Source organism: Stegostoma tigrinum, chromosome 22 (assembly GCF_030684315.1).
Source record: "Stegostoma tigrinum isolate sSteTig4 chromosome 22, sSteTig4.hap1, whole genome shotgun sequence".
Classification (NCBI taxonomy): Eukaryota; Metazoa; Chordata; class Chondrichthyes; order Orectolobiformes; family Stegostomatidae; genus Stegostoma; species Stegostoma tigrinum.
This window is the reverse complement of record NC_081375.1, coordinates 36,196,257-36,206,696: the sequence shown is the minus strand read 5'-3', so window position 1 is coordinate 36,206,696 and position 10,440 is coordinate 36,196,257.

Below are 10,440 nucleotides of genomic sequence, written 5' to 3'. Positions count from 1 at the left end.
CAAGTGTTCAGAAAAGATTTACAAGGATACTGCCAGAATTGGAGGGTTTGAGCTATGGGGAGATGCTGAATAAGGTGGGGCGGGGGGGGGGGGGGGGGGAGACAGAACACTATTTTCCCTGGAGTGTTGGAGGCTGATAGGTGACCTTATAGAGGTTTATAAAATTGTGAGGGGCATGGATAGGATGAATGCACAATTTCTTTTACCTAGGGTGGGGGAGTCCAGAACTAGACAGCATTGGTTTAAGGTGAGAGGGGAAAGATTTAAAAGGGACCTAAGGGGCACCTTTTTCACGCAGACGGTATGGAATGAGCTGCCAGAGGAAGTGGTGGAGGCTGGTTGAATTGCAACATTTAAAAGGCTTCTGGTTGGGTATATTAATAGGAAGGGTTTAGAGGGATGTGGGCTAAATGCTGGCAAATCGGACTAGATTTATTTAGGATGTCTGATTGGCATGGACGAGTTGGACTAAAGGTCTGTTTCAATGCTGTACAACTCTGAGTTAGTTCCAAATCTTTTGATGACAAGATGGCCATTGCTAAAGCACAGACTGCAATTACATGCTGGAATCGTGTGCAAACTCTGCTGCAGCTGACTATATGGAAATTGCCTGGGAAGTTAAACTTCCATCAGCCAATTATCTGAAGCCCTCTGAAAATGATCCCAATTTTGAGTTAGAGTTGGAGATGGCAGAGAGTTATGACGTACTTTAATAGTTAATCTGGAAAGGAGAGAGAGATCAAAACATGCTCTAATTCCTGATTAGCCAGAAAACTGACCCCGACTCAATGTACCCTTCACCCCTTGACTCCTGGATCCTTAATCCCTCCTCAACTTCCCACAGACCCAACACTTTTCCCTTCACAGTCATACCAGATCTGACCCTTCTTTACTGCTGCTGTCCATGAAAAACTTTTCTGCAACTTCCTTGTGCCCTTTTCTCCTACTCTGTCATTTTCCTCCCTCACTCATCCAGCACCCTACTTACTTCCCTTAAATATCTCACAGTAGCTGTTGAAGTGGCTTTAGGCATTTAAACCATGGAATATGGCAGTGTCTGCTACAAAAAGGGATTGTGGTTTTGGTACCAATCCACTTGACTGCTATCTGCATAGAATGCCTGGACTGTGCTGCTTTGATGGGACATCTTCTCCACAGTAACTGGGCTATTCTCTCAATTAAATCCAAAATGTGGATTCTGGCCCACACAGGAAGATTCAGGCCAAAGCTTTTTGTTTTGTTTTAAGAAAAATGTGAAAAGCACCAAGAATTCCTACAATCATTGAACTTTCCAAATTATTTTGCTCAGTAAGTCATGAAGCTAAGTGGATCACGCTACAGAGATTTGAATGTCCAAGAACCTTGAAGTGATATTTGCAGGTACAGTTACAATATTTAAAAGACATCTGGATTGGCACATGAATAGGAAAGGCTTAGAGGGATAATGGACCAAACACAGGTAAATGGGATCAGTTCAGATTGGGAAACTTGGTTGGCATGGATTAGTTGTGCAGAAGGTTCTGTTTCCATGCTTGTATGACTACAAGCAGTCATAATGACCAGTGAGTCTTTCTTGTGTTGGGCTAAGTTGTTTCAGAGAGACAGGATTTACATGCATTTGGAATGGCAAGCACAGATTAGGGATAGTCAATATCGTTTTGTGGGTGGAAATCATATCTCATAACTTGTTTTGAGTCTTTTTCAGACGTGACAAAATGGATTGGTAAAGACAGTGGTAGACATTGTCTATATTTGACAAGGTTCTGCATGGTAGACTGGTTAGTAAGATTAGATCACACGGTATCCAGGGGGTGCTAGCCAATTGGATACAAAATTGGCTTGAAGATAGGAGACAGCATGGTGGTGGAGGGATGTTTTCCAGACTGGAGGCCTGTGACCAGTGGTGCGTTACAGGGAATAGTACTTGATCCACTGCTTTTTGTAATTTATGTAAATGAGCTGAATATGAAGATAGGAGTATGGTAATTAAGTTTGCAGATGCCACCAAAATAGCTGGTGTAGCAGATAGTGAAGAAGATTATCTTAGAGTACAATGGGAGGAGTTGTTGTGGAGTTTAATTTAGATAAATGTGAGGTGTTGCATTTTGGTAAGGCAAACCGGGGCAGGATTTGTACACTTAATGGTAAGGTCCAGGGGAGTGCTGCTGAACAAAGAGATTTTGGAGTGCAGGTGCATAATTCCTTGAATTTGGAGTTGCAGGTGGACATCGTGAAGAAAGCATTTTGCACACTTCCCTTCTTTGGTCAAGTTGTGGTTGTACAAGACATTGCTGAGGCCACTTTTAGATGCTGCGTACTATTCTAGTTGCTCTTCAGTAGGAAGAATATTGTTAAACTTGAGAGGGTGCAGAAAATATCGACAAGGATGTTGTTGGAGCTGGAGGGTTTGAGCTATAGAGAGAGGCTGAGGCTTCTTTTCCCCTGAAGTGTTGGAAACTGAGGGGGGTGACCTTATAGAGATTTATGAAATGACAGACTCAATAAGCTGAGGCTATTTTCCCTGGACCATTGGAAGCTGAGAGGGTGATCTTTGAAAGAGGTTTATAAAATCAAGTGGGGCATGGATAGGGTGAATTGCCAAGGTCTTTTTTCCTAGGGCGGGGGTGTCCAGAAGTAGAGGACACAGGTTTGAGAGTGAAAGATTTAAAAGGACCTGATGTGTAACTTTTCACAAAGGTGGCCCATATAGAACGAGCTCCAGAAGAAGTGGTGGAAATGGGTACAATTAGAACATTTAGAAGGTATCTGGATGAGTAGGACAGGTTTAGAGGGATATGGGCCAAATACTCGCAAATGGGACTTTGTTACATTGGGATTTTGTTTGGTGCAGATGATTTAAACTGAACAGTCTGTTTCTGTGCTTCAAGACTCTATGACTATGATATAATTACAGTGCCTTCATAGGGACATCCTTTGTGGTAGTGCCCATACTATGTACAGTCTATTTGATAGTAACCATCTGATCAACTTTGCTGTATTAAATACTGCCTAGGCAGAACATTCATCTCTGTTCCAAAACTAAACTGCTCATCAGACACATACATAATCTGCAATATCTGAGTGACTGCAGTTTGATGCATACTGCACCAGACTGGCAAGTCACTCGATCTCTTTATTGCTGCATTCAACAGACTCAGTTTGCAATTGGATATTGTCAAAACCCATAACTCAACCTAATCAATCAAATCTTACACTATCCATTTATGTGGAAGGAGAGAATTGGATTGTACTGAGTAGTTCCCATACATTGTCAATAACGTCTTTTAAAAGATCATCATTGACAAGGAGATCAACCACCAGATCAACTGCACGAGCTCGGTCTTCCAGAAATACAACAGACAATGTTTGATGACAAATGTAGCAATTGTGCACAAAAAGTAGGACAAATCCAATCTGACCAATTACTGCTACATCAGTCTACTTCCGTCATTTTTTTGCTACTTGTATCATTGATAGGATTGTCAAGCAGAACTTGCTCAACAATAAGCTGCTCACTAATACTCAATTTGGGTTCTACCAGGCTACCAGACAAAAGAGCTGAACCCAAGGGGAAATGAACGTGACTATCCTTGACATCAGAGCAGCATTTGACTGACTGTGACATCAAGAAGTCCGAAGAAAACTGTTGTAAATGGAAAGTGAGAAAAACTTTGTACTGGATTCATACCATCCTTCCCAATGACATACTCTGACTCTTTATAGCTTGTCATCTATAAGGCATGCTGGAATTGTGGTCAAATACTCCACTTGCCTGCATGTTTGCAATTCCACTAATGTTCAGGAAGCTTCACACCATCCAGGACAAAGCACCCCACTTGATTAGCACTCTATCTAATATCTTCAACACTCCTTCCCTTCAATACTGACTTACAGCAGAAGTGGTGTACACCATGTACATGATGCACTGCAACAAGTCACCAAGGATCCTTGGACAGCACCTTCCAAAGTTCTCATCAAGCTACATCTCATCCTGACTTAGAAATATGTCACCCAGGAGGACCTACATCACATGGACTGCAGTGGTTTAAGAAGGTGACTCACAAACACTTTCTCAAGGACATTTATGGATCTGAAATAAGTGGTGACCAAGCTAGTGAAACGTACATCCCATCCAAAAACATAAGGCCTCTGCAAGTTACCAAAAGTACCAGTGTCCAAAGCAGCATTACACATCAAACATTTGTACTGAGGTGAGACTCAGATTGTGTATCAGTAACACACGAGACCACTCAAGAATTTCAACAAATGATGCTTCCATTCTGTTCTCTAAATTCAGGAGAGGACTGTAACAAAGGTCAGTGTCCTTCCAAGCCCTATTTTATGAACTTTCAAACGGTCAGCAGTCAAGGGAAAGGCAACAAATATTCTACAAAGACACTCTAAAGTTCTCTGAAGTATCGTAGCAATGACATTAACTACTCAAGAGGAACTTGGTATCAATCATTCAAAAGGGTGACCACCTGTCCAAGCTACATATTTTTTATTCCAAATGCCTTACTGCCAAAGCCGAGCAGTAAAGAAAAAGATGTAAATCCTGCATTCCAGATCCTACTAAGTCATGGGATGACCTGTCCCATATACAGATCAAGAAGTAGCTTGTTTGGTGACATGAACACTTATGGCAGAAACCTGACTGAGCAGATGTCATCCTTGAATCAAGTGACAGCTAATAGTAGAACACAGAAAATACATGCTTGATTAGGCCATTTGCCCCTTCCAGTCTGCACTAGCATTCAGTATGACCATGGTTGATCATATAATTTCAGTATTCTACTCCTGCTTCCTGACCATACCCCTTCATCCCTTTAGCTGCAAGGGGTACGTCCAGCTCCCTCTTGAATATATTCAATGACCTGGCCCTAACAGCTTTCTGGTAGAGAATTCCACAGGTTCACAACTCTCTGAGTGAAACATTTCTTCTTCATCTCAGTCCTGAATGGTTTACCTCTTATTCTTAGACTGTGACCCCTAGTTCTGGACTTCCCCAACATTGGAAGCATTCTTCCCATGTCTAGCCTGTCCAATCCCATCAGGATTTTATATGTTTCTTTCAGATTCCTTCCTTATTCTTTTAAGTATTGAACTACCCTATCATTGAGGATGGGTATTGCCGTTAATTCCTGTATCCAAAGACTGAACTGGATGGAAAGGTGAGTGACACTCAGAAAAAAAAAATCACCATGAAAGAACAGATCTATGATAGGTAGAATGATAAATCCAGAGCACTGTTCTAAATTCTGTCACAAATACAGGAATTGTGCACAGATTGGTAAAAGGCAAGTTGAGGACAGATATGTGGAGGAATTCTTCGTATGTTCAGATAAAGTGGATTCGTGGAGATAAATGGTTGGCTTATCAACACAAATTCTTTTAAGTAAAAGGTTGAGAAGTAATGAAGGGTCTCTTTCTGTTCTTATTACTCCATAAACCTAAAAATGCTGGAACTTTACAATTGGGTATTGACTTACAGTGGCAATATTACAGTTTTCTCTGAAACCTAAAAATGCTGGAGATCATAGTGGGTCAAGCAGCATCCATGGAGAGAAAGCAAGCTAATGTGTTGAGTCTGGATAATTTCATTAGAGCTGATGTGAGACGTCAGGGGGCAGCATTTATGCAATGGTGGTAAGTGGGCAGGGGTGTTGGATTGCTCAGGTAGAAAGGATCAGAATAAGTGATCAGAATGTGCGAATGGCAGAACAATGACGTTTCCAGCTGCCAAACGGGAAAGAACAGACATTGAAGTGGGGGAGGGGCAAGAGGACATAGGGACAGTGAATGTAACAAACAAAGCTAAGAGAAAGGGAAGGAATGAGTTCACAATCCGAAGGTGCTGAACTCAATATTAAACATTAATCTGAACTGTCAACATCCTTTCTCCCCCCAGTACTCCAACCTCCAACCACCGTCGACTCCAGACACACACACATGCACAGAGACACACACTTCACGTCAGCTCTGATGAAGAGTCATGAAGACTCGAAACGTTAACATGCTTCCTGTGCATGGATGCTGCTGGGACCGCTGTGATCGCCAGCACTTTTTGTTTTCAGTACAAATTCCAGCATCTGCAGTAATTTACTCTTACAATTTTCTCTGTGCCCTGAAACCACTGTATTTCCAGCAAGAGGTATCAGAGGCAAAAAGCAGAGATTATATGCTTATCAAGTATTGTGACCATTAATGCTATAACTGGAAACAGGATCACGGGCAAGAATTGGAAATGAGATCTTTGTAGAGGGAATTAAATAAGATTTTGTTTTGAAAAAAATGTTCCAATGGAAGTAATACAACTAGTAATGTAATTCACATTCTAGCAGGAATAAATCTTGAACATCCTAAGAATCTATGTCAGCAGAAATGACTGGAGAGGAACCTTGTCCAGCATAAGGGCTTGAGAGGAAACTAGAGAGTATAAACAGGTATGTGTAAACAGGATAAGGGAAAGAGAAAGCAGAGATTTCCACTTATTGTACAAGATAAAATGTAAACAATGTATACATATGTGATCGCGCAGGTTGATGCTTGTCTGTATGCATCAACAGACAAGGGGCAAAGCCAGGGTATCACACAGAATTCTGCTTAATCAATCTAGGACCAAAGTTGTTTGCGTAAACCTGAGGTTAACCTGTAAACTTCAGTCCTCCTGTGATCTGTGTAAGAATTAACAACATCATGATTTAGTTAAGTGCAAAGTGAAACATTTCTAAAAGATTATTGAAAATTCCAAGATTACCCAGAGCATAGGTCAAATGTAGCATATAAATCCTTCCGTCACATTCCATCAAATGATCTCTGAACAAGGTTTACACTGATCAGATACTGAACAAAGTCTCCTTGGAATTGTTCCATCACATGACATGTCCAGCACAGGCCAGGCACAGAGTAACGTTTCTTACCCTACCAAATTATCAGACATTTAAGCTGATTTCCATCTTGTGTCTACAATTTACATTTTCCTATTTACTGATACTTCAGGGCTTAAGTATCTTTCAGCTATTTCAATTTATTTGTAACAATTGTCTGATGTGTTAATCTGGATAAACTAGCATACAGTTACTCTCAGTTATACTTTCACAACAAACACATCAGACACATCTATCGTGAATGGTCTTACCATGGCCTAGAAAACCTCATTCGGTTCAAAATCTAGTTCTTCAGAGCTTCACAAGTCCTCTTCCTGGACACCACCCCCAGGCCTCCTACCCTCCCTTGACCTCTTCATCTCCAACTGCCATCGAGATATCAACCGCCTCAACCTCTCCACCCCTCTCACCCACTCCAATCTCTCCCCCGCAGAACGGGCAGCCCTCCGCTCCCTCCGCTCCAACCCCAACCTCACCATCAAACCCGCAGACAAGGGAGGCGCAGTGGTAGTATGGCGCACTGACCTCTACATCGCCGAGGCCAGACGCCAACTCTCCGACACCACCTCCTACCGCCCCCTTGATCATGACCCCACCCCCGAGCACCAAACCATCATCTCCAACATCATCACCTCAGGACAGCTCCCACCCACAGCCTCCAACCTCATTATTCCCCAACCCCGCATGGCCCGTTTCTATCTCCTTCCCAAAATCCACAAACCTGCCTGCCCTGGTCGACCCATTGTCTCAGCCTGTTCCTGCCCCACCCAACCCATCTCCACCTATCTGGACTCCATTTTCACCCCTTTGGTCCAAGAACTCCCCACCTACATCCGTGACATCACCCACGCCCTCCACCTCCTCCAGAACTTCCAATTCCCTGGCCCCCAACACCTCATTTTCACCATGAACGTCCAGTCCCTATATACCTGCATTCCGCATGCAGATGGCCTCAAGGCCCTCCGCTTATATGTCCATCATGGGCCTCCTGCAGTGTCACAATGATGCCACCCGAAGGTTGCAACAACAGCAACTCATATTCCGCTTGGGAACCCTGCAGCCCAATGGTATCAATGTGGACTTCACAAGCTTCAAAATCTCCCCTTCCCCCACTGCATCCCAAAACCAGCCCAGTTCTTCCCCTCCCGCCACTGCATCACTAAACCAGCCCAGCTCGTCCCCTCCCCCCACTGCATCCCAAAACCAGCCCAGCCTGTCTCCGCTTCCCTAACCTGTTCTTCCTCTCACCCATCCCTTCCTCCCACCTCAAGCTGCACCTCCATTTCCTACCTACTACCTCATCCCACCTCCTTGACCTGTCCATCTTCCCTGGACTGACCTATCCCCTCCCTACCTCCCTACCTATGCTCTCCTCTCCACCTATCTTCTTTTCTCTCCATCTTTGGGCCGCCTCCCCCTCTCTCCCTATTTATTCCAGAACCCTCTCCCCATCCCCCTCTCTGATGAAGGGTCTAGACCCGAAATATCAGCTTTTGTGCCCCTGAGATGCTGCTTGGCCTGCTGTGTTCATCCAGCTTCACACTTTGTTATTTTCAGAGCTTTGTTCTTTCTGATCCTTTACTTCATTGTCTTTTGTGTAAAGTGACTTATCCAACAGACTTGCCTTGGTACATGTGACTTCAAAATCTCCTCACATAATGTTGTGGCATATTATTTGGGAAGCCCTGCCTTAAGGGATTTATTAAAACTTCCTTGTTAATTGTACAAGTTAGAATCAAAGAGTCATAGAGACGTACAGCATGGAAACAGACTCTTTGGTCCAACTTGTCCATGCCGACCATATATCCTAAATTGTAGCTGCATTTTATATGTGGGGAGAGGAATTCTCATTTAATAATTTAGCACATATATGGAGATACTGAGTGACACTAGTAGTTGGGTCTGGAGTTAGGAGCTATACAACTGTTATGTTTCACTTTGTGAAAATATCCAAGACTATGAGATAGAGGACTGGTCTTGTACTTTACCAGCTGGGTGCCAAGAGTTTGACATTCAAGTACATGCCTCTCCAAAGAGCAGAAAAAGACACTAAATTACAGCTGGAAGGTAGTAAGACTCCATCACCGGATCTACAGACAGAGGATCAGTTCTGCAGACATGTTTGTGCAATAGTGCCCCAGAAGCCTCAGGGACTTGTGGCACATTGCAGCTGGCATCTACAGACATCTTGTCAAGCAGAAAAGGTGGGTACAAAGTGCGAGTAGCTGGTAAAGTCACTGGAATGCCACCAACCTCTGTATGTTGGTCTCTGGGCCATGTTTTGTCTGTGCATTGCAAGGAAAGAAAGCAAAGAGGTCTGAGTGTTCATTGTTGCTTGTGCAGAGAGGAGGGAAGGAGACCATTTTTGGAGTTGTTGTATAGAGATGAAATGGAAATATAATAAAGCATAATGGAAGCATTGGCTACTGAGCTAGAGATATCAGGTATCTAAAGTGGTGTTACAGTACATGCTGTTCAGGAGAATGCTTGCAAAGTCATCCATCAGTCCCTCCTAAGGTGCTGTTGGTGCACTCTCTCCAGATTAGAGTGATCATCCTTCTGCTGTCAATCCTTTTGCTATGGTCTCTCAAAGCCACACCTGATCAAATGCTTCCTTGATGTGAAGTGCTGTGCCCTCCACCCCTTTTATTCATGATCAGACCAAGACTAATGAGGTCTGCAGTGAAAGTGAAACAGTGTTGAACAGTTTTTGCTAAGTGAATTCTGCTTAAAAGCATCTTCAACAATTCCTTTTTTGTTGATGGGCAGCATTTGGTCAGAGACGGTAGGAACTGCCGATGCTGGAGAATCTGAGATAAAAGGTGTAGAGCTGGATGATCACAGCAGGCCAAGCAGCATCAGAGGAGCTGCTCCTCTGATGCTGCTTGGCCTGCTGTGTTCATGCAGCTCTACACCTTGTTATCTCAGATTCTCCAGCATCACAGCTCCTACTACCTCTGTAACAATTTTAACCCCACTGCAAAGCCTCTTCTAAGGATGCCTACCTTGAAGAAGTTACCCTCCTCCCTCCGGAAAAGACCTCAGTGGATCTCTCTCCCACTGCAACCCTCCTGTAATCTCTTTGACCATTTCTAAAGATGGGTCTAGACCCAAAACGTCAGATCTCCTGCTCCTCTGATGCTGCTTGGTCTGCTGTGTTCATCCAACTCTACATCTTGTTATCTCAGCATTTGGTCAGGTTGGCTTTGTCCTGCTTTTTGTGGACAAGAGACACATGATCAATTTTCCACATTGCTAGGTAGATACTAGTATTGTAGTTTTACTGCAACATCTTTAAGTAAATTAGGGTAGAAGTAGGTCATTTGGCTGACCTGGTCTGTCTGCCTTTTAATAAGAATTATTACGAGTGCTCAAGTCTTTCATTTTTATACTGATAACACTGGGTTCCCTCATTATTTCTATTTTAGATGCCTTGTTTATTGGTTAGTTGCTTAATTCTCCACCATCATTCATGACTGGGTGAGGCAGGACTCTAGACCTTTAGTCTGATCCATTGATTGTGAGATCAGTTAGCTCTCTGCATAATATGCAT